The following is a 22,948-nucleotide window of genomic DNA, read 5'->3' as shown; positions in this document are numbered from 1 at the left end:
CGCCTAGATGTATTCGTGAGGGATTTGTAAAATTTGGAATGTAACATCTCAGTTTATTTTATTTGATAATTTGTTCTAATGCTTTGGATGCAATCACTTTTTCATCGGTTTGTGGTCAAATCACCATAGCGTATAGCAGAAATTATGTATCAAAAGATAAAATTAATTTGGCGCCCCCAGACCTCCGTGTGTGTGTGTGTGTATTTACCTAGTTGTATCTTACGGGAAGGGAAGCTATGCTCGTGGTGTCCCGTCTCTGTATCTCGCCATATCTAATTTGCTTTTAATTTCGTGTATTGTGTGAGTGTGTGTATGCGACTCGAGTCATATGGCAGTTCCTTGTTAGGTTGTAGATAAGGTCAAATAATCGATCTCGTTAAAAAAAAGTGTCTGTTCCTCGACAATTTACATTTTTATCGCAAGTTATCAGTCACAGGTACATTGGCCCCGAAACGAACATGCGATAACTTTTATAAAAATGTTTGAACTCCGAGTGATAGTCTGTCAACGAGTACATAATGCGACTTCCGTGCATCGTCAGCCAATCTTGGCCACACAGTGTCACTTGTACATATCATAAGGCGGTCGCCACGCGATTCCATTCACAAGAACACAGGTACAAGTTTAAGAACTCATCCAGGACAGGACGCTAGGGATTTTCTCCCCCCCCCCCGCTCTTGGGAGAATGGAATCGCTTGTCGTTAGCCAGAACAAAGGTTGTTGAGTACCTCACTGTCGCCAGAAGGTATGCTGTGGCCATCGTACTTCCTGTCCTGTTCGTAATAAGATAAGTCTTTCGAGAGCCGAATCTTTATCAGTCAAGTAGTGCGTCTTCGCATGGGAGGGGTTGATAGTTGCGACTGAAGAATCTGGGTCTCGCTTTCTCTCTCTGTCTCTCTCTCCGTGTCCCTCTTTGTCTCTCTCGCTCTGTCTCTCTCTCCGTGTCCCTCTTTGTCTCTCTCGCTCTGTCTCTCTCTCCGTGTCCCTCTTTGTCTCTCTCGCTCTGTCTCTCAGTTTCTCTCTATTTCTCTCTATTTCTCTCACGCTCTCTCTCTCTCTCTCTCTCTCTCTCTCTCTCTCTCTCTCTCTCTCTCTCTCTCTCTCTCTCTCTCTCTCTCTCTCTCTCTCTCTCTCTCTCTCTCTCTCTCTCTCTCTCTCAACCTCTCTCAACTTCCATAGACTAGTGACATAACCGAAGTTATGATGACGTTAATCAGGATAAATTGCTTGGGGGGGTTTTCATTGTTCCAAAGAGGTTTTTCGCGGTTGCCGTGATGCCATCTATGTGGGGCTGTCCCTGGACCCCTGTCTCCCTCTCCCCTCCCTCTCCCCTCTCCTCTCCCTCTCTCCTCTCCCTCCCTCCTCTCCCTCCCTCCTCTCCCTCCCTCCTCTCTCTCCCTCCTCTCTCTCCCTCCTCTCTCTCCCTCCTCTCTCTCCCTCCTCTCTCTCCTGTCTCTCCCTCTCCCTCTCTCTCTCTCTCTTTCTCTCCCTCCCTCCCTCTCTCCCTCTCTCTCTCCCTCTGTCTCCCTCTCTCTCTCCCTCTCCCTCTCTCCCTCTCTCCCTCTCCCTCTCTCCCTCTTCCTCTCTCCCTCGCCTGAATAGAATAGTCTCGTGCTGAGTGGGCCACAGTGGGGGCTCTTGGCTGTTTCGTTTGTTTCGTAACCGTTTCGTTTGTTTCGCAACAGTTTCCTTTGTTTCGCAACGGTCTCGTGGAACTCTGAAACGAGTTGCTGGAGGAATGAAGGAGCGTGGTAGGAACACCTCATCCATCTAAATATTCCTTTGATTCTTTTCTTTTATGGGAACCCGCAGAGGGCGGCTTAGGTACGGGGCGCTGGGCAGGGAGAATTTAAGGTTAGGGACAAGATTTGGACTAGGAATGGGATTAGGATAAAGGATTAGATTGGGATAAAAATTAGGGCCATGATTAGGAGGATTGAGACGAGGAATACCGTATACTGGTTGTTTCTACCTTCCTCGTGATGAAACTTGTGACTTGGCAATATTGTTGTTGGGAGAGGGCTTGGTATTCGCGATTTTGGCTTTCCCACCTGTGTCATGAATCCCCCTGCAATCATTTTGGGCAGGTCGCGGGTGGCGGGGGCTGGTGGCGCCGAAATAAACTCTAGTTTTTGGCATTTGCTAGGTCCCCCATCGGTTTGGGACACAGGTAGCGCGGGCCGTGTCCTCGGAGCCGGGCCACCGACGGATAAAACATGAAATACATAAGAGATAGATCATAGAAATTATATATATATATATATATATATATATATATATATATATATATATATATATATATATACATATAATTAGGTGACAAACCGGCTAGGAGGAAGGGTTAATTATGGTCAAGTTAGGAAATGATCACAAATGTTGATGTCATTTTGAAAATTACCCAACTGCTCGTAAAGAATATTACAAGTGTTTTTGGTTGTTCTCGTTATTTTTTTATATAGCATGCACAGTCGACTCCCTAACTCTGTTAGGAAATTTCTGGTTGTTCCTCAATTCGTCCATTTTGGCAGCAAGCCCATTGGCGCACAGCAACTGCGCGCTAAATAACGGATTGGGTCAAGTCAGGTCATCGTATAAAGAAAACGGGCGAGATGACGTCATACGGCTGTGCTCAAAGTGTCAGTTTGCACGTAGTTGTTTATTGTTGGTATATTTATTTCATTTTATTTTTATTTGTTTATTATTTATGTGGTCATGCAAATAATGCAATTAATACTTGCGCAGCTGGGGGATTTCTCATAGTTGGGAAATAAGTATAAAGTATACAACATAAGTATGAAGCATACATTATATAAAGTATACAGCATAAGTATAAAATACAGTGTAAAGCATAAAGTATAAAGGATACAAAAAGTTTCAAAAGAGGTTTAATTCCTTTTAATGCGGAGGTGATAGCTCTCAGCCGAACAAAATCGCCTGGACAGAGTTACAAGACTTGAACTCTGTGAAGGCGTTGAAGTAAAATTCCATGCATTTCTTGTCGATGAGATACCTTGAAAATAGAATGGCGTGACGGTAGCCATTATTGGAGCTACTTCAGCTTGCGGTCAACGCTAAAGTCCTTTTCACACTAGCGGTTTGAACCGCGCGGAAACCGTGGCGGTACCGCATAGTCAAGGAAAAAATGCGCGGTTGTGTGTGAACTCCTTCATTGACCTGCATTGTAATTCAACCGCCGCGGTTCAAACCGCTAGTGTGAACAGGGTCTAAGTAACGCACAGTACTGAAGAAGCCAAGCGAGATGGATTTAGCCCCCAGATTGATAATGGTCTGTTAACGTGATGCCACGTTGCTCGATTTCAGCTGAAGTGAAGTGGCCTGTTCTTGTATGGACTTAACTGCGCAGCTTTGTCGTCCGCTGGGTTGACGTGGCTGTCACGGTCCACGGGAGAGGAAGAAGAAAACATTTTCTCTTTAAATGCCAGAACACACACACACAAACACACACACACACACACACACACACACACACACACACACACACACACACACACACACACACACACACACACACACACACACACACACACACACACACACACACACACACACACACACACACTGATCATACATGAGCTCTGGGCTCCCTTCCGAGAGGGTAGTAGCTGTCGATCACGAGTCCAGCACGTGATCCAAGACCATGGTGAATTACACGAGCATGTGTGCGTGTGTATTTACCTAGTATCTTACGGGAAGGGGAACTACGCTCGTAGGGTCCCGCCTTTGTATCTCGCAGTGTCTAGTTTGCTGCTGTACGAAAGCAGACATTAAACGCCGGGCGGCGTGCGTGCGTTTGTGTGTGTGTGTGTTTGTGTGTGTGTGTGTTTGTGTGTGTGTGTGTTTGTGTGTGTGTGTGTGTGTGTGTGGGTGTGTGTTTGTGTGTGTGTTTGTGTGTGTGTGTGAAGTGACACGTAGATTCATGAACAGTAATTCTTTACGTTTATGATCAAAGGAATGTCGATGTTCATGTTCCTGTTCATCCTGTACACGAATCCACTTGGGATTACGAACGCTGATCGTTCCTCTGTTAGGGAATGTGATGAACACAGCAACACGTTTACGTGATTTTTGTCCATTCACGTGGTCTTGTCTGTTCACGTGATCTTGTCTACTCACGTGATCTTGTCCATTGGCGTGGTCTTGTCCATTCACGTGATCTTATCCATCCACGTGATCTTGCCCGTTCACGTGATCTTGCCCATCTACGTGATTTTGCCTATGTACGTGATTTTGCGAGTGTACGTGATCTTCATATCTTACCCAATTCAATTGAATTTGCCTAATTCACGTGAACTTGCCAATCACGTAACCCTTCCCATTCATGTGATTTTGCCCATATACGTGATTTTGTTCATGTACGTGATCTTGTCCAAATCACGAACTTGACAATCACGTAACTCTTCCCATTCACGTGATTTTGCCCATGTACGTGATTTTATTCATGCACGTGATCTTGCCAATTCACGTGATGTACGTGATCTTGCCCAATTCACGTGATTTTGCCCATCTACGTGATTTTGTTCATGCACGTGATCTTGCCCTATCACGTGAACTTGCCAGTTCACGTAACCCTGCCCATTCACGTGATCTTTCCCATGCACGTGATCCAGACCTTTGCAAATTATTATTTTTTAGTCAACAATGGTGGGTTGTCCTCTTTCTGATTAATCCCCGCGGAAAAGGTTAATCTATAACTCCACTTTGACGAACTCTCTCTTTCTCTCTCTCTCTCTCTCTCTCTCTCTCTCTCTCTCTCTCGTTAGTGAAATCCGCTCACGCCTACTGTGTGGACGTTCCATGCACGGTGAGCAAGCATGCATGCACAGGCACGCACGCGCAGGCAATATCAATCTCTCTCTCTCTCTCTCTCTCTCTCTCTCTCTCTCTCTCTCTCTCTCTCACACACACACACACACACACACACACACACACACACAGACACACACACACAGACACACACACACACACACACACACAGACACACACACACACACACACACACACACACACACACACACACACAGACACACACACACACATTCATCCACTCGTGTATACACGCACTCGTTCATACACACACGTTCAAACACTTGTTCACTCCGTTGTTCACTTGCTCGTTCACTGGTTCCCTTGTTCTCGCATCCTCGTTCACTGGCTCGTTTGCTCACTCGTTCAAACACTCTTGTTCTCGCATCCTTATTCACTAGCTCGTTCCCACACACTCGTTAACACGTTCTCGTACACACGTCGACACACCCACGCGTGCACGTCATCACACGTTCAGGCATGCGGCCGTAAGGCCTGGATTACAACGTGCGTACGTGCCCCGTCTCACGCTTGTTCATTGGGAACTTTTTTTCGTCTTTAACTAAAGTGAAATTACAAGAGTTAATCTAGAACGCCTCTCAACGGGTTTATCTAAGTAGGATTTAACCTTTCGAAGGTCAGAGATGCCTTTCCGAAGGAATTAGAAAAAAAAAATGTGAACGTAAGCCATGATGGCAGTCTTTTTTTTTTCTGTAATGTCTTTGTTCCAAAGACTGACAAAGGGCTCCAAGAGGATTTGATTCAAAACCCCCAAGTACAAAGGCAAGACGACTCCTCCCCCTCCCTCCCTCCCTCCGCCCTCCCCCGCTTCCCATCATTCCATTGGAATTTGCATCGATCATTGCGAAAAGGTCACGGCGTTGTGTACTGTGAGTGTGCTACAGGTATGCCAACGTGAATAATTGAATGAATGAGCTTGTGGAGTTCACAATCGGGAAACCATCGTAAAACGACGTTTGTCATCAAGTTAATGTTCCTTTATGAATCTGTATCGATAATGCCAACACTTGTGTAGCATAGGAGGAACGGTGCGTGTCGTCAATATTGTAGAACGACGCACCACCACGGGTCATTACGTTGGCCTTCCCCTTCGATTAGGTCTGCAGATGCGCTGTTCTAAAATTTTAATGATTATTCACTTATGTTGGAAATTCTTCAATATCTGAGCCCCGTGCTTGCTGGATGGGCTCTCCACGTAGCCAGAATGAAATCGTCTGGCGTTAACCAGAATAAAACTAAAAGTACTTCGGCATTGACAAGTGACGTCATCGTTAGTGGCTGTCACCGGAGGGCCGGATACTACAAGATTTTCCTAAAATACGTCTTGAGTGACAAGTAACAACATAATCGTACTTCATGTGTATTGGTGGTGTTGCCGTGTTCACAGTGGTGATGTGGTAGTGGGTGAGAGGAGTGTGATGTAGCGGCAGGAAACGCCAGATGGAGAGCGATGAGCAACTTTCGGTTGTGATTGTCCTACGACATGGTAGGATCAGGGGATCTGCTTGGCAACGCGATGGTTTCTGCCTCTTGTTTTTTTCTTTTTTTTTTCTTCTTCTTTTTTTATGACTCGCAACACTTGCACTGCACACCCATGTGGAGCGAGGCTGACGCGCCTGCAAATGAAGCACTGTATGTATAAATAATCTTTTTCAAGCGGCCATTTTCTTTTGAGAGATGAAATATGCATGGGAAAGGTTGGAGTGTTCAAATATCGTGCCGCCATATTGTTAGTTTGCTTTTCGAAAGGAAGTGACTTGTTCTTGTTCAGACCTTAGAAGGGACGAGAGATGGAAACTTGGCGGAGGGCTGGAGGAGGAGCAGGAGAAGGAGGAGGAGGAGGAGGACGAGGACGAAGAAGAGGAGGAGGAGGAGGAGGGTTGCTAGAGGGTGACCGGAGGATGAATTAGGCTGGTGGAGGACAGGCTCTAAACCAGATTTGACTGGAAATTCCCGGATTTGTCTGTTCATGGGACCAGGTTGAACCTCTATGTAATGCATGTGTGTAAGTACGCTCAATTGGAGGAAGGACCGTACAGTATAGTAGTACAGTATGTACGGTGTACATCTTTCGAAAGATTCGTCCCCATTCACAAGAAGAATACTGGCCAGCTTTTAGCCTCGTGTATATCGCTTAAGGGTAAATAAAACCCTTACGACACAAATAAAACTGTATAACAGTGTCTACGAGAACTGTTCCGTATTGGAGCAACGCAGGTTACAGACTGAGGGAGGTGCTCTCATGCAAGCTTCACCCAACATAGAAACGCCTCTCTTGACACTCCTGTCGGTTGCCACATCGGGGGCTGACATTAAACATAGGTTTGAGCAATGGTACACTCTGCCGTCCTTCCCCTCTACTCCTTTATACGCTTCAACACCTCTTCGGAGCGGCGTGATCTCCAAGAACTCAAACGCAGTTCATTTGCGACAAAATAAGTATTACACAAGTCTAGTGCATTTGAAGGATGTTCCAAAAGTAATGTCGGTATTGTGTTGGAATAGAAATTGGATAGAAAAATGCTCCTGCGGGAAAGAGTTGAAAACACATCATGTTTTACGATCCACTTCACTGCCAAAGGGATTTAGCAGCACGGCGGCAGTTGATGATTACAGAAATAATTGAAAACAAGTTAGAAAGACGCGGGCTTCCCGACAGTTTCCGGTTAATGTCACGGTCGTGAATTTTTGACGAATATCGAGTCTGGATTCCGGTGGCTGCTGCTGCTGCTGCTTTTGTCAGTCATCACGGTCTTGGATCACGTGTCGCGACAGGTGATCGACAGATAATACCCTCCCATTTGAGAACTCAGAGCTCATACATGGCCCGATTTAATGGTAATGCTGTGACCTTGCTCTCTCTCTCTCTCTCTCTCTCTCTCTCTCTCTCTCTCTCTCTCTCTCTCTCTCTCTCTCTCTCTCTCTCTCTCTCTCTCTCTCTCACACACACACACACACACATATATATATATATATATATATATATATATATATATATATATATATATATATATATTTAGTGTAGAATTTATAATTTAGAGAGTAGGAGGCGGGACCCAACGAGCGTTGCTCATTTCCTGTATACTACAATAAAGTAAATACGATTAGGTAATTACACACACAATTTGCCCACCGGAGTTGGAGTGCCGGCTCGCATTGTAGCAAAGCTGAAATTTTTAAGCCTTGGGTGGGACTCGAACTCAGAACGCTGAATTAGCGGTCGAGAACGGTACTGCTGCACCGTCGATTCGTGTGCTCGTAACGAGCCACAAGAGTCCTGAGACCATCGACCCGTACCTCCATTAACCTGACACAGTGGGCAAGATGCAGGGATGACCCGTCATCCAGGAGGTGTCAAGAGGGAGGGAAGAGGGTAGAGGGGAGTGGAGTGTATTGGGGATCGAATGGGTGGGAATGGTTTCTATGCCTTTTTTTTTTTTTTTTTTGCTACCTCCCTTGTAAGGGGGGAAAAAGCCTTTGAAATATGTATATAACATCATCAGTTAAACAATAAAAAACGACGCATTGATACTATACATGCAGAAATGAAACTGTAGTTACTTAATTACGAACCAGTATTATTTTTTTTTTCTCTGCAAATTTAAATGTTTAACCTTTCGCGAGCACTAGGTTGAGAAGCAAGAAGACAATAACGGGAAGGACTCTATTTTTAATTAAGATTTCGTAATGATTAAGTTCTTGTAATTACTGGAGGCACTGAGGCGTGGCCGAGAGTTCCGGTGGACGGGAAATGGAATTTTATTATTTATTATGTTGTTAATGTTTTTTTTTTTGTTTTTTTTTTTTAACCTTTGGGTTTCCGATGGCTATTCCCTTGCGTGAATAAATAATCGCTTGGTGGCAGAGAATAAACATAATGAAGTCGATTTAGACAGTCGGAAGTTTTAATCAAAATAACCTTAACTGAGTTCCTGAGCGGTCAAGTGCGCTGGTGGCGTAATGGGAAGCGTGATAGTCTCGCATTTGCTTAGTTGTGGGTTCGAGTCCCGCACATCTTTCCGATTCCCGGCAATGACTGTTACCTACCCCGACATTCCCTGAAACGCATAACAGGGCAAAGTTGACGATTTCGGCCGCTGCTACTCAGCGCCTCCTGGCGTAGCCTCCTCACCTTCCAGAGGGTTTATCCCGCCCCACACCCCCTCTCCTTCATGAGAACAAAATTGTCATATTTTTCACAATAATAGTAATAATAATGATAATAATAATAGTAGTAATAGTAATAGTAGTAGTAATAGTAATAGTGATAATAGTAATAGTAATAATAGTAATGGTGTCACATAGACCCTGTAGACAATTTTTGGCAAGCTCCCATCCAAACACCCGATCTATCTCCGGACAGACGCGACACTACGTCACGACAGCGTGTCGGTCTTTGCGAAGCACCACACTAAGTTCGATGGCGCGGGATTCGATCTTGACATTTCTCCTCCCTCCAAATGGGCTCCATATTCCATGCCCACGAGGACGAGACAGAAGTTTGCAGGAGTAGCGTGGCAGGTAATAGTCTCATGGTTCTTGGAGGAGGTGGAGAGGCGTTTGTTCAACATTCAAAGTGAACAGGATATAACATTATGTATACTGTGTGTTTTGGATGAACACGATGTATATACACTGTGTTGCAACTACGGCACTCATAGAACGCCTCCTTCAGTGCCTCTTCCAACACCCCCTTCAGTGTTTCCTCCAACGCCTCCTCCAATGCTTCCCTCAGTGCCTCTTCCAACACCCCCTTCAGTGTTTCCTCCAACGCCTCCTTCAGTGCCTCCTCCAACGCTTCCCTCAGTGCCTCCTCCAACGCTTCCCTCAGTGCCTCCTTCAGTGCCTCTTCCAACACCCCCTTCAGTGCTTCCTCCAACGCCTCCTTCAGTGCCTCCTCCAACGCCTCCTTCAGTGCCTCCTCCAACGCCTCCTTCAGTGCCTCCTCCAACGCCTCGCACAGCTTCCGATTGACGTACTCTCGTCCTGGAACAGATCTGTCATTGGCATTTGGATCAAAGTCCTGAAAGGTCACTCCCACTACCGCATCTCGTCGCCCAAAGGCGCCTCTGCCTGCCTCCCTGCCTGCCACAACCACCTGGAGCATCTCGTGACTCCAGCGTCGCCAAGAGCGGCGACAATATATATATATATATATATATATATATATATATATATATATATATATATATATATAATTTTTTTTTTTTTTTTTTTTTTTTTTTTTTGCGTTGTTTACCATCTGGCCTTGTTGTGGACCTACTATTCGTCGGTCCCCTGTCATTGCATTTTATTTTATTGATTTATTTAATTCTATAAATCGCGTAGTAATAAAAGTAAACGTGTGTATGTGTGTGTGAGAGAGACTCACCATGGAATCACGTGTTGGATCTGTGAGTGACAGTTGTTATTCTCCTGGATTAGAGCACAGAGTTCATATGTGTGTGTATGTGTGTATGCGTGTGTATATATATACGAGTGCAATAAAAACACTAGGAGGGCGTGTTCACAAATGCGTAAGTAACCAATAGGAAAAGTAAACTAACGAAGCAGAGCGCTTTCGTATAATTACATCTTCAGTGCAGATACAAAGAATTGGTTACTTACGCATATATACGAGTATATTGTCTGATCTGTGGGTAATTCCGTCACATTACCACGTACACACCCCGAACTCCATGTTTGTGTATGTATGTATGTGTGTATGTATGTGTACATGTACAGTACGTGCGTGATCGCCAACCAACTTTAGCGATGCGATGGCGCTTGCGCGTGGTGGGTGACAAACGCATCGTAATCTCTGGAGGAGGAGGGGGAGGAAAGTGAGGAAAGTGACTTGTGTTGCGCAGGCGCAGTGAAAGTCGAGTGACGTGGAAAGCAGGCAACCTGAAACCGTCGGGGGTTAGTGCCCTCCCGTATCTTCGTCTACATGTCCTTCCACAGTGGTCGAGTTCGTCTATGGAGCTCTTGGAAGACGTACGTCTCCGGGTCGTAGATTTGCGACGTGAGCGAGCCTCTTACGACATCGTAGATTAGTTCATATCGTAAATAGTCAACGGTGATGTACTGGATATATAAAAGCTACTCAAAAGACCCCGGGCATTGTAGTACTTAGGAGTGAAACCGCTTGTCCGTACGGGTCTTCAGATATCGATGTCTCTTGTTCAGTATTTTTTTTATTTATGTATTATTTATTTATGTATTTATTTTGTAAGGTTTTGTCACGGTGATGTAGGTGAGGGCATGGTTCTTGACATGCCTTGGGAACACTTTACACGTAGGGTCAAGGTGACGATCTCTGTTGCCGTTGAGTGCCTCCTGGCGTGAGGTCCCAATGGAAGAGGAAAACTGAAGGAGACCTTTTAGTCCATGCCGAGATCGTATGGGCACTAAATACATAGCAAAAATGTATCCACGAATGAATAAGCTATTTGTTTATTGCGCTCATCAGTTAGATAATATCGTCTAGATCTAGTTAGAATAAAATCCTTAAAATACGACACGAGCGCAAATGGGTTAGTTAGCTAGTTAGTTTAGGATTTTTTCATATCTCGTATCTTTCATATTATTTATATTAATATAATTTTTTTATCTGTTTATTTATCATAATTTTTTGGCATCTGACCTAGTTATAGACCAAATGGTCTCCTGTCGACATGCTCCTCCTTTTGTAATCCTTTGAATCGGTTGCTGACGATTGTCGACGACCTTTGTCGCCGGTTCCTGACGCTGACGTGGCTGACGCGGCTTTCGCTCTCACAACCGGAGCACGCGGCCTGGTCCTCCGTTCCACAACGACGACGACGACGACGACGACGACGACGACTACCACCACCATATTCTCCACCTCTTATTTCCACTGCCACCACCACTCTAACCTCCACCACCGCAGTGATCACTACCACCTCATTCATCAATACCACATTCATCACCACCACCACAACAATAACTACAGCAGCATCAACAATCACCTACAGCACCACCCACTGTAGCCACCTTGCTTGTTGTCCACCACATCCACCTCATCCACCTCCCGTCTCCACCACATCCACCTCATCCACCTCCCGTCTCCACCACATCCACCTCATCCACCTCCCGTCTCCACCACATCCACCTCCCGTCTCCACCACATCCACCTCATCCACCTCCGTCTCCACCACATCCACCTCATCTACCCCCGTCTCCACCACATCCACCTCATCCACCTCCGTCTCCACCACATCCACCTCATCCACCTCCGTCTCCACCACATCCACCTCATCCACCTCCGTCTCCACCACATCCACCTCATCCACCTCCGTCTCCACCACATCCACCTCATCCACCTCCGTCTCCACCACATCCACCTCATCCACCTCCGTCTCCACCACATCCACCTCATCCACCTCCGTCTCCACCACATCCACCTCATCCACCACCGTCTCCACCACATCCACCTCATCCACCTCCGTCTCCACCACATCCACCTCATCCACCTCCGTCTCCACCACATCCACCTCATCCACCTCCGTCTCCACCACATCCACCTCATCCACCTCCGTCTCCACCACATCCACCACATCCACCTCATCCACCTCCGTCTCCACCACATCCACCTCATCCACCACCGTCTCCACCACATCCACCTCATCCACCACCGTCTCCACCACATCCACCTCATCCACCACCGTCTCCACCACATCCACCTCATCCACCTCCGTCTCCATCACATCCACATCCACAACCATCTCCACCACTACCAGCACCACAGCAACAACTACAACATTTATAATCACCACCACGTTCAACATCAATGGTGGCCACTAATAAACCCCCTACCCTTCCCCTCTCCACCCTCCTCCCCTCTCCTTCTCTTCTCTCCTCTCCCCCTCTTCTCCGCCCCCTCCCTCTCCCCTCTCCCCCTCTTCTCCGCCCCCTCCCTTCCCTCTCCCCTTCACCTCCCGGGTGTGTCGTCACCTCACAGAGGATTTTTCTCACGATGGCCCGTCGTCTTGGCAGAGCTGCAGATCACGAGTTGCGAGTTGGAGGAAGGGGGAAGGGGAGGGGGAAAGTTTCCGTCCCACGTTGAGGGGATGGTGTTGCCTCCCCCCCCCCCCCAGCAGTTAGGACAGGCCATTCAATGTGTGTGTGTGTGTGTGTGTGTGTGTGTGTGTGTGTGTGTGTGTGTGTGTGTGTGTGTGGAGGGTGATGGGGGTGGGGTGAGAGGATTCGTGTGAAGCCCTTGAGTACCCTGGCGTCACTGATTTTATTCTGGTTAACGCTGGATGCAGCAATAAGGATGGGAAACAAGACAGCAAACCATAAGAGAAGGAGTTCTGGTTTGTTTGCTGGCAAGGCTAGGGCTGTGGCGACCCCTGTGACGTCAGAGGACGTTAACACGGGATGAAGTAGTGGAATGGAGGAATGAGGAAACATTTAGAGGGAAATGTTTAGTTGTTTGGGTGACATTTTGTAGTCTCGAGAGACGTTGTTAGTTGGCGTTCTCGAGGACAGCTTCACAGTCGTTCACGTGAAGGGTGCACTTTAGTTTGTTTTTATTGATTTCTAATATAAATTTTTTTAATGGTTGCTTACGCCGTCCGGTGGTAATTCGGTCACACACAGGTGGTGGTTGGGAAGGATGGCCGGGGATTCGTCAAAGTTAAAGATGCAACGGTATCGTCACTTCTGGAGTTTCGGCAATGCTCCCCCAGGCGAAGCCTGGCCGGCGCAGCCGGTGGGCTTGTATTTATAAATTTATTCGTTTTATTATTTATTTATATTATTATTTAGTTATATTCTTATTATTATTTATTATTATTATTATTTTTTCCGTCGCGTTTTATTGAGGAATCGTTATATCTCGACACCTTGCAATTCACAGGGAAAGGTTCTGGGGGATTGCAAGGGCATATCAGCTTTGCAGAAATGAAAATCCACAACCGAGAAGATTCGAACCTACAGACATCAAGTTAGGAGTTGACAGCTTTAACCATGGGAGCATTACCTATCCACAAGGTGAAAGTGGAAGAGAGACGACGTGACCCGGGATGACCTGATTTGACCTGCGAGTGACCTTAGGTTCCAGGAACGACACGCGTATTGTTCTCACGGGTCAGTCTTGTCGTCAGTTTCCCCGGTGGCTCCGGTAGAAGGTAAAAATAGTCACTGGCACCAGTTTGTGCTTGAGCCCTTGTCGCCGGCGCCAGCTCCGAAGTCGCGTGACGTCAATTTTCCCTCGGCTGGTACAACGCGACGGAATGAAATCGTGTTACGGCAGCCAGAATAAAGACAATAAGCAGTCCATCCGCTCGCCCTGGGTCACGTGACCCCGTGTTGCGTTGGAACTATTTCCACTATTCGTTGACCTATTCGTACCTGTGCCAGGTAGTTTTGTTCAGTAGTGGAAAACTCGTTGGAGTTGATGATAGTTGATGTACAGCCAATACCTAAAGTTTGTATGCACTCAGTGTGATCAAGGTAATTTAACCAATAGTCGTGATTACGGCCAGTAATGGATGTGTGATAGAGGAGTGAGAGAGAGAGAGAGAGAGAGAGAGAGAGAGAGAGAGAGAGTGTTCCTCTAAAGCCCTTGTCGACTGAGTTCGTTTGAGTAGAAACGCACTTTACAGGTTTAATCAAAGCGCCCACCCACCCCCTCATTCTTCTCTTCCTTACGAAGCTACCGTTCTGTGAACTAATGCACATTGAGGTGTTTTCGAGATAAAAAAAAAAAATGCTGTGAAGTCTTAAAAGAGCGAAAATCGCCTTTAGGTATTACCCTGTGGGGGCGAAATCCGAAGACGAGGTTCACTCACAACAACAGCAACAACGATAACAACAACAACAACGATAACCACAACAACGATAACCACAACAACGATAACCACAACAACGATAACCACAACAACGATAACCACAACAACGATAACCACAACAACGATAACCACAACAAAGATAACCACAACAACGATAACAATAACAACAATAACAATAACAACAATAACAATGATAACAACAACAACAACAACACTGTCAAGCACGTAGTGCCACAGGCACCGGGAAGAGGGCCAGTAGGGGTCGAGGAGGGAAGAAGGAGGCAGAGGAAATTGGGGAAATAAATTGAAACAAGGCGGGAAGTGGACGAGAGGGTGGGTGCAAAGGGAAATAGCAGGGCGATTTATGTTGCGCGCGTGAGCAGGCATACATAAGCACGTGCGTGGACACGCTCACATGCACGCAATCTCGCACACACACACAATATTACATATGTACATACACAATATTACATGCACACACACACACAGTATTACATGCACACATACACACACAATCACACACACACAATCACACACACACACACACACACACACACACACACACACACACACACACACACACACACACACACACACACACACGCACACACGCACACACACACTCACACGCAATCACACACGCACACGTAGACATGGTGACACGCTATCTTTCGACCATAAGGCGCAAGACATGAAGTGTGACCCAATGAAATTAGATGTCATCGATTCGTTGGGCGGCAGACTTCCTTTCCTTTTGGGGCCCATCCCCTCCTCCCTCCCCCTCCCTCCCTCCCTCCCTCCCTCCCTCGGGTGAGCTAGTTAAGGGGTGTCACCTCCGAGCACCCAAGGGGATCATTTGGTGCCTCGACCTGGGTCGACACCCCGTGACAGATCGACTTCGACCCTGCGAAGGGATGGAGGTTCGTCGAAGCTGAATGGAATCGCTAGAAGAGAGGATGAACTGTTCTTACTGAGCTACAAAGGATGATTGAAGACGGTCTTCAACCAATGAGAATAAAGTAATAGTGATAATAATGAATCGTCATCATATCACCCTAACATCCCTATCTTAATCTACCTCCACCCCCTTCCACTTTCCCTCCCCCATCCTCCCACTTTCCCTCCCCCATCCTCCCACTTTCCCTCCCCCATCCTCCCACTTTCCCTCCCCATCCTCCCACTTTCCCTCCCCATCCTCCCACTTTCCCTCCCCATCCTCCCACTTTCCCTCCCCATCCTCCCACTTTCCCTCCCCCATCCTCCCACTTTCCCTCCCCCATCCTCCCACTTTCCCTCCCCCATCCTCCCACTTTCCCTCCCCCTTCCTCCTCCCCTTCCGCCCCGCCCCCTTCCTCCTCCCCTTCCGCCCCGCCCCCTTCCTCATCCCCTTCCTCCTCCCCTTCCTCCTCCCCCTTCCTCCTCCCCCTTCCTCCTCCCCCTTCCTCCTCCCCCTTCCTCCTCCTCCCCCTTCCTCCTCCCCCTTCCTCCTCCTCCCCCTTCCTCCTCCCCCTTCCTCCTCCCCCTTCCTCCTCCCCCTTCCGCCCCGCCCCCTTCCTCCTCCCCTTCCGCCCCGCCCCCTTCCTCATCCCCTTCCTCCTCCCCCTTCCGCCCCGCCCCCTTCCGCCTCGCCCCCTTCCGCCCCGCCCCCTTCCGCCTCGCCCCCTTCCTCCTCCCCCTTCCGCCCCGCCCCCTTCCTCCTCCCCCTTCCGCCCCGCCCCCTTCCTCCTCCCCCTTCCGCCCCGCCCCCTTCCTCCTCCCCCTTCCGCCCCGCCCCCTTCCTCCTCCCCCTTCCGCCCCGCCCCCTTCCTCCTCCCCCTTCCGCCCCGCCCCTTCCTCCTCCCCCTTCCGCCCCGCCCCCTTCCGCCCCGCCCCCTTCTTCCTCCCCCCTTCCTCCTCCCCCTCCCCATCTTATTCTCCTCCCTTCTTCCTTCTCCCGATCCCCTTTTCTCCCCTTCCGCCCTCTCGCCCCTTCCCCCCTCTGGCCCCCCCACCTCAACCACCATATAACCCCTCTTACCACCACCACCACGTCGCCCTTCTGCTCCCTCCTTTATTTTCTTCCCTTCCCATTCCCCTTCCCATCTTTTCCTCCCCCCTTTATTTTCTTCCCTTCCCATCTTTTCCTCCCCCCTTTATTTTTCTTCCCTTCCCATCTTTTCCCCTCCCCTTTCCCCTCCCTTTTACCTCCCCCTTCCTTGCCTCCCCTCCCCTCCCTTTTACCTCCCCCTTCCTTGCCTCCCCTCCCCTCCCTCTTACCTCCCCCTTCCTTGCCTCCCCTCCCCTCCCTCTTACCTCCCCCTTCCTTGCCTCCCCTCCCCTCCCTCTTACCTCCAGTCCCTCTTACCTCCCCTCCCCTCCCTCTTACCTCCAGTCCCTCTTACCTCCCCTCCCCTCCTCTTTACCTCCCCTCCCTCTTACTTCCCCTCCCCTCCCTCTTACCTCCCCCTTCCTTGCCTCCCCTCCCCTCCCTCTTACCTCCCCCTTCCTTGCCTCCCCTCCCCTCCCTCTTACCTCCAGTCCCTCTTACCTCCCCCTTCCCTCCCCCTTCCTTCCCTCCCCTCCGTGACCGCACAACTGGTGGTTATTGTTTCACGGATCGAGATGTTGCCCTGGCAATCCCGTCTTGCCTTCCGTGTCACCTGGCGCCGGACACGCGCTCCGGCGGATGCCTTTGTGCTTTGAGCCTCGTGATGCCTCTCTCTCTCTCTCTCTCTCTCTCTCTCTCTCTCTCTCTCTCATTCATTCATCAAGTGGCACTCTGCTTTCGAGTGCCAACGCATCTGTTGATTAATCCTTACACGCCAGGGTGGGGGTGACCAGCTGCATGGGAACGTTTGGTTGCAAACAGAAATTATGCATGAAAGACACTCTGTTCCAGTGGGTTGCCCATGCTCAGTAAATATCTGTTCACAAAGTTTCAAGTATTTTCAGAATGTATTAGTGGACATGTAAACCTCGATACAGAGATCTGCAGGATCTTTGGATGATTATTGAAATATTTAGAAGTCATATAAGCTGGTAATAAATGTATTTTCCGAGTAATAATGACTTAAGCACAATTGGGTTCTGGCCTTTCCTGGCGGCCATTTCTCCGTTGTGTGTGTGCAAATTCTGGTATTTTTTTATTCTCTCTAGCCAGCCGGCCTATTTCTTTAACCACGTAAGGGGGATGCGCTCTAGGAAACCCGCGGCCCCCTAGGCACCCGGCCACGGCCACTCAGGTTTCCCATAGAACTTTGAGAGAAGATGGACCCATTCTTGACTATGCGGTACAGTTTTGCTCTCCGTTCTATAGAGTGGGTATTAATTCACTAGAATTGGTACATAGGAGAATGACCAAAGTGATACAAGAGCTTAAAAAATTACTATACGACTGGCTTAGGCGACTTGCATTCTCTGGAAGGACGAAGAGTGCGGGGTGATCTAATAGAGGTATTGAAATTGGTCGAGGGCTTTAACAAGGGTGATGCAGGCAAGGTCATCATATTAAGACAACAGGGCAGGACTCGTAGTAATGGGTTTAAGATGGACATATTTAGGTTTAGGAGGAAAATAGGCAAGAACTGGTTTACCCATAGAGTGGTTTAACCCATTCAACTCCGATGACAAGATGTCTTGTCATTTGGTCAAATAAAACAAAAAATCATAATAAAACAACAAAATGTTTGATGATCAAACAGCACCAGAAAAATATGACGTCATCAGTCCTCCTCGCAGGAGGACTGATGACGTCATATTTTTCTGGTGCTGTTTGATCATCAAACATTTTGTTGTTTTATTATGATTTTTTGTTTTATTTGACCAAATGACAAGACATCTTGTCATCGGAGTTGAATGGGTTAACGAATGGATTAGATTTAGTAACAATTTTAGTGAGTGCTAAAACAATGGGTTGTTTTAAGATTAGGTAACTATGGATAGGGATGAAAGGTGGCTAGGGAAATGGAACTACCTAGTGTAGGTGTTATGGTCTCGTGCAGTCTCTTCTATTCTTATTGTTTATGTTTCTTTGCTTGGTCGCGTGTAGACGTTCGAGTGCATGGAAGCCATCAATTGCCCACCAGCCACCTTGTACCGCCTTGCATGCCTGCTTCTTGCCTCTGTATGTATCTCTTATTATTATGTACGTCGGGGAGAAACGCCTCCCCTCTTTGTACGTGTGTATAATATTGCTGGCACCCGGAAGGAAAGTCCTTTGGATTTTAAAGCGCAGGAATGATTTGGTGACTGCCAGAGAGATTTTGGATTCTCCTCACTAAAAAAAAAAAAAAAAAAAAAAAAAAAAAATAGAAATAATAATAATAATAATGATAATAATAATAATGATAATAGGGATAATAGTGATAATAATAGATAATAATAACAACTGATGGCACTAGTGGTGCTTGCAAAGGCGTGATTAAGACGCGGAACCAGACTGGAAGTCGTCATCCGTCAGTAGGGTTTGACGAAGTGCCAGAGGGTGCGATGGCACTATTTCTGGGCCGCGGGTGACGTGGCACGCGGGAAAGAACGTTTGCACTTGTTAGAGGCGTCAGTCCCACCCGCCTGCCTTCGAGTGTGACCTTGACCCTCGACAGGTGGTAACTCGATTGGCGTGCATGGGCGCCAGCTGGTACAGGTGGTGCTTTTGGGGGTGAGGAATTCATGTGTGTGTATGTATATGCACACGTGTGTGTGTGTGTGTGTGTGTGTGTGTGTATGTATATTATACACACACACACACACACACACACACACACACACCGACTCGGTGGAACAGTTGGTAGAGCGCTGAACTGGGAAACAGAAGTGCTCCCAGTACCCAGTTCGAATCCTGCTCAGGGCCGAAATTATTTCGGTATCGCTGTGCCTCGGGTCGTTACTCTGACTCTCGTGGGCGGGGAGTTGGGTGTGTGTGTGTGTGCAAGGTCATAGCATTACCCATAGATCGGACCTACGAGCTCTGAGCTCTCTTCCAGGAGGGAAATAGCTGTCGATCACGAGTCCAACACGCGATCCAAAGACCAAGTGAATACACACACACACACACACACACACAACACACACACACACACACACACACACACACACACACACACACACAAATGTACTTGGAGTTCAGGCTTCATGGTTCACTGCAGAACCGGCCTATCCCCTGAGGAACCGGGCACGATCTTTTACTTACCTAATCGCAATATGCTGTGCTCGTTTTCTACATAACATATTTGTAGGAATTGTAGGCGAATGATTCATTTACGACGTGACGTCCATCAGGTGTGTATGCCACTTGATCTGTTTAAAGAAATGAAGTGAAATTTCATGTTCTTAAAGATTAATGTGAACGTTACTTGTTTATTGTTTTATTTGTTCGTTCATTTACTTGTTTACCGTAACGTTGGGTCCTGTATTAGGACATGATCTTGGGACGACTAACGATATTGGGTTTTAGCTCTTTAAGTAAAGGGGTACATTTGTTTGTGGTCCTGTAGAGCAGAAACCTCGAGTTCATGTCACGCAACCCCAAAGGTAATTTGAATTAATGAACAACATGTGGGTCGTTTATTTTAAGCCACATGTGCCGAGGAACTCGAATGGGTCAAGCGGGATTCGAACCTACTGCTCTTCTAACAAGGCTATTACGCCTCCGGAGTGGTCGTATGGGTTGAAACGATTGATTTTTTCAACTATCCGGTTGAATAAAAATCGTTTTGTATTAACCAGGATGGAAATTGATCGACGCTTCGTTTTTAGGTTTTGAAGATTTTTTTTTTCCCTCCGGACAAATGCTTTGAACCGAAAGGTTTCGTTTCTTGAAATGCTTCTTTTCCAGTTTATTGTAGTATGGAAAACGCTCCCTGGAAACGCTCCTTTCGTAACAGCACTGGCCAACCGGGGAGGTGACCCAACGTCGGCTTGGACCTACCAGGGGTTTCTCACTTCCCCCATTACGTGGGAGTGGGACGTAATGTAGAAAAGCTCCCAGGAATCCCTCCGAGGGAATACTCCCAAAAAGGACTTTAGTTCTCTTCCTCGTGGAGTCTTAAACCTAAGTCGTAATTTGGTTTCGTGCGGTTTCATCAACCCCAATTTCTTCTTCTTGGAACTGCAGAATCCAACTCTTCGACTTCTTTCCATTTCCAGCCTCTTCCTTCTTTCTAGTCGTCGTCCTCATCTGTCTTTCTACTCGTCTCTCTCTCTCTCTCTCTCTCTCTCTCTCTCTCTCTCTCTCTCTCTCTCTCTCTCTCTCTCTCTCTCTCTCTCTCTCTCTCTCTCTCTCTCTCTCTCTCTCTCTCTCTCTCTCTCATCCTGGCTTTTTTCTTCCTTCTGACTCATCCAGGGCGAGATGCTTTGCCGTGATAGAGGAGGGGGGAGGGCTTGTGTGCTCTGATGGGTCCTTGTGATAAGTCTCAAGTGTGATTGGTCCCCCCCCCACTGCCCCCCGCAGCCCCTCCTTGGGACGCGGCCATGCCTGAGGGCTCCAGGGCACTGAGGAGATGGACAGTAGCCTGTATATTGGTTGTTTATCATCTCGTCTCTCTAATTCTGTCTGTCTCTTCCTGTCTGTCTCTTCCTGTCTGTCTCTTCCTGTCCGTCTCTCTCCCCTCGCCTCTCTCCCTCTCCCCTCGCCTCTCTCCCTCTCCCCTCGCCTCTCTCCCTCTCCCCTCGCCTCTCTCCCTCTCCCCTCGCCTCTCTCCCTCTCCCCTCTCCCCCTCACTCACTCTCCCCTCTCTCCTTTTCACTCTCCCCTCTCCCCTTTTCACTCTCCCCTCTCCCCTTTTCACTCTCCCCTCTCCCCTTTTCACTCTCCCCTTTCCTCTCTCCTCTCTCCCCTCTCCTCTCACTCTTCTCCCCCTCTCACTCACCCCTCTCCCCCTCTCACTCACCCCTCTCCCCCTCTCACTCACCCCTCTCCCCCTCCCTCTCCCTCTCCCCCTCTCCTCTCTCACTCTCCCCCATCCCCTCTCTCTCACTCTCCCCTCTCCTCACTCACTCTCCCCTCTCTCCTCTCACTCTCCCCTCTCTCCTCTCACTCTCCCCTCTCTCCTCTCACTCTCCCCTCTCTCCTACCTCACTCTCCCCTCTCTCCTCTCACTCTCCCCTCTCTCCTCTCACTCTCCCCTCTCTCCTACCTCACTCTCCCCTCTCTCCTACCTCACTCTCCCCTCTCCTCTCTCCCTCTCCCCCTCTCCTCTCTCCCCTCTCCTCTCTCCCCTCTTCCCCCTCACTCTCCTCTCCCCTCTCCCCTCTCACTCTCCTCTCCCCTCTCACTCTCACTCTCCCTCCCTCTCCCCCTCTCCCCTCTCCCTCTCCCCTCTCCCCCTCTCCCTCTCTCTCTCCCCTCTCCCCCTCTCCATCTTTCTTCTTCCTTCTTCCTCTCCCTCTCCCCTCTCTCCCTCTTCCCTCTCTCTCCTCTCCCCCTCTTCGTCTCCCCTGTCTCCCTCTCTCTCCCTCTCCCTCCCTCTCCCTCTCCCTCTCCCCCTCTCCTCTCTCCCTCTCTCCATCTCTCCCCTCTCTCCCTCTCTCCCCTCTCTCCCTCTCTCCCATCTCTCCATCTCTCCCCTCTCTCCATCTCTCCCCTCTCTCCATCTCTCCCCTCTCTCCATCTCTCCCCTCTCTCCATCTCTCCCTCTCTCCATCTCTCCCTCTCTCCATCTCTCCCTCTCTCCATCTCTCCCTCTCTCCATCTCTCCCCTCCCCTCCATCTCTCTCTCCCTCTCTCTCTCTCTCTCTCCCTCTCTCTCTCTCTCTCCCTCTCTCCATCTCTCTCTCCCTCTCTCCATCTCTCTCTCCCTCTCTCTCTCTCTCCCTCTCTCTCCCTCTCCCCCCTCTCCCCCTCTTCCTCTCACCTCTCCCCCCTCTCTCTCCCTCTCCCCCCTCTCCCCCTCTCTCCCTCTCTCCCTCTCCCCCCTCTCTCCCTCTCCCCCTCTCCCTCTCCCCCTCTCTCTCTCTCTCTCTCTCTCTCTCTCTCTCTCTCTCTCTCTCTCTCTCTCTCTTTCTCTTTCTCTTTCTCCAGCTCACCCGTCTTCCTGCCTGTTGGTCAGGCTTCCTCATCGCCCAATCGTGTCCACCTTGTGTGTCGTGGAATCGAAACTTCCAAATGTTGTGAGGATTGTGGAGGATGGGAACAAGATCGATGCAAGAATGGGCTGGGGGAGTTGGGGGGATTTCAAACGAAAACGGGGCCTCGTGACGTCATTTTGACGTCATAGGTTTATTCCATCCACCCCCCCAACCCCCTTCCACCCCGCGTGGAAAAATTCCAGGCCGGCCATTCAGGAATAGAAAGGCTGAGCTTCCGGTACAAAAATATACATGTGCTTGCA

At 48.5% G+C, this 22,948-nt stretch overlaps 1 protein-coding gene across 2 annotated transcripts in view; it reads left to right on the top strand.

The window, feature by feature from the left end:
* LOC143025582 (alanine aminotransferase 1) overlaps positions 1-22,948 on the top strand; it is an 89,034-nt gene that overhangs the window by 25,946 nt on the left and 40,140 nt on the right. The gene's annotated exons all lie outside the window — the stretch shown is intronic.

The sequence above is a fragment of the Oratosquilla oratoria genome, chromosome 5, assembly GCF_046742065.1.
Source record: "Oratosquilla oratoria isolate Oo_2021 chromosome 5, ASM4674206v1, whole genome shotgun sequence".
Taxonomy (NCBI): domain Eukaryota; kingdom Metazoa; phylum Arthropoda; class Malacostraca; order Stomatopoda; family Squillidae; genus Oratosquilla; species Oratosquilla oratoria.
The sequence above is the reverse complement of the archived record's forward strand: the minus strand, read 5'-3'. Positions and strand labels throughout refer to the sequence as shown.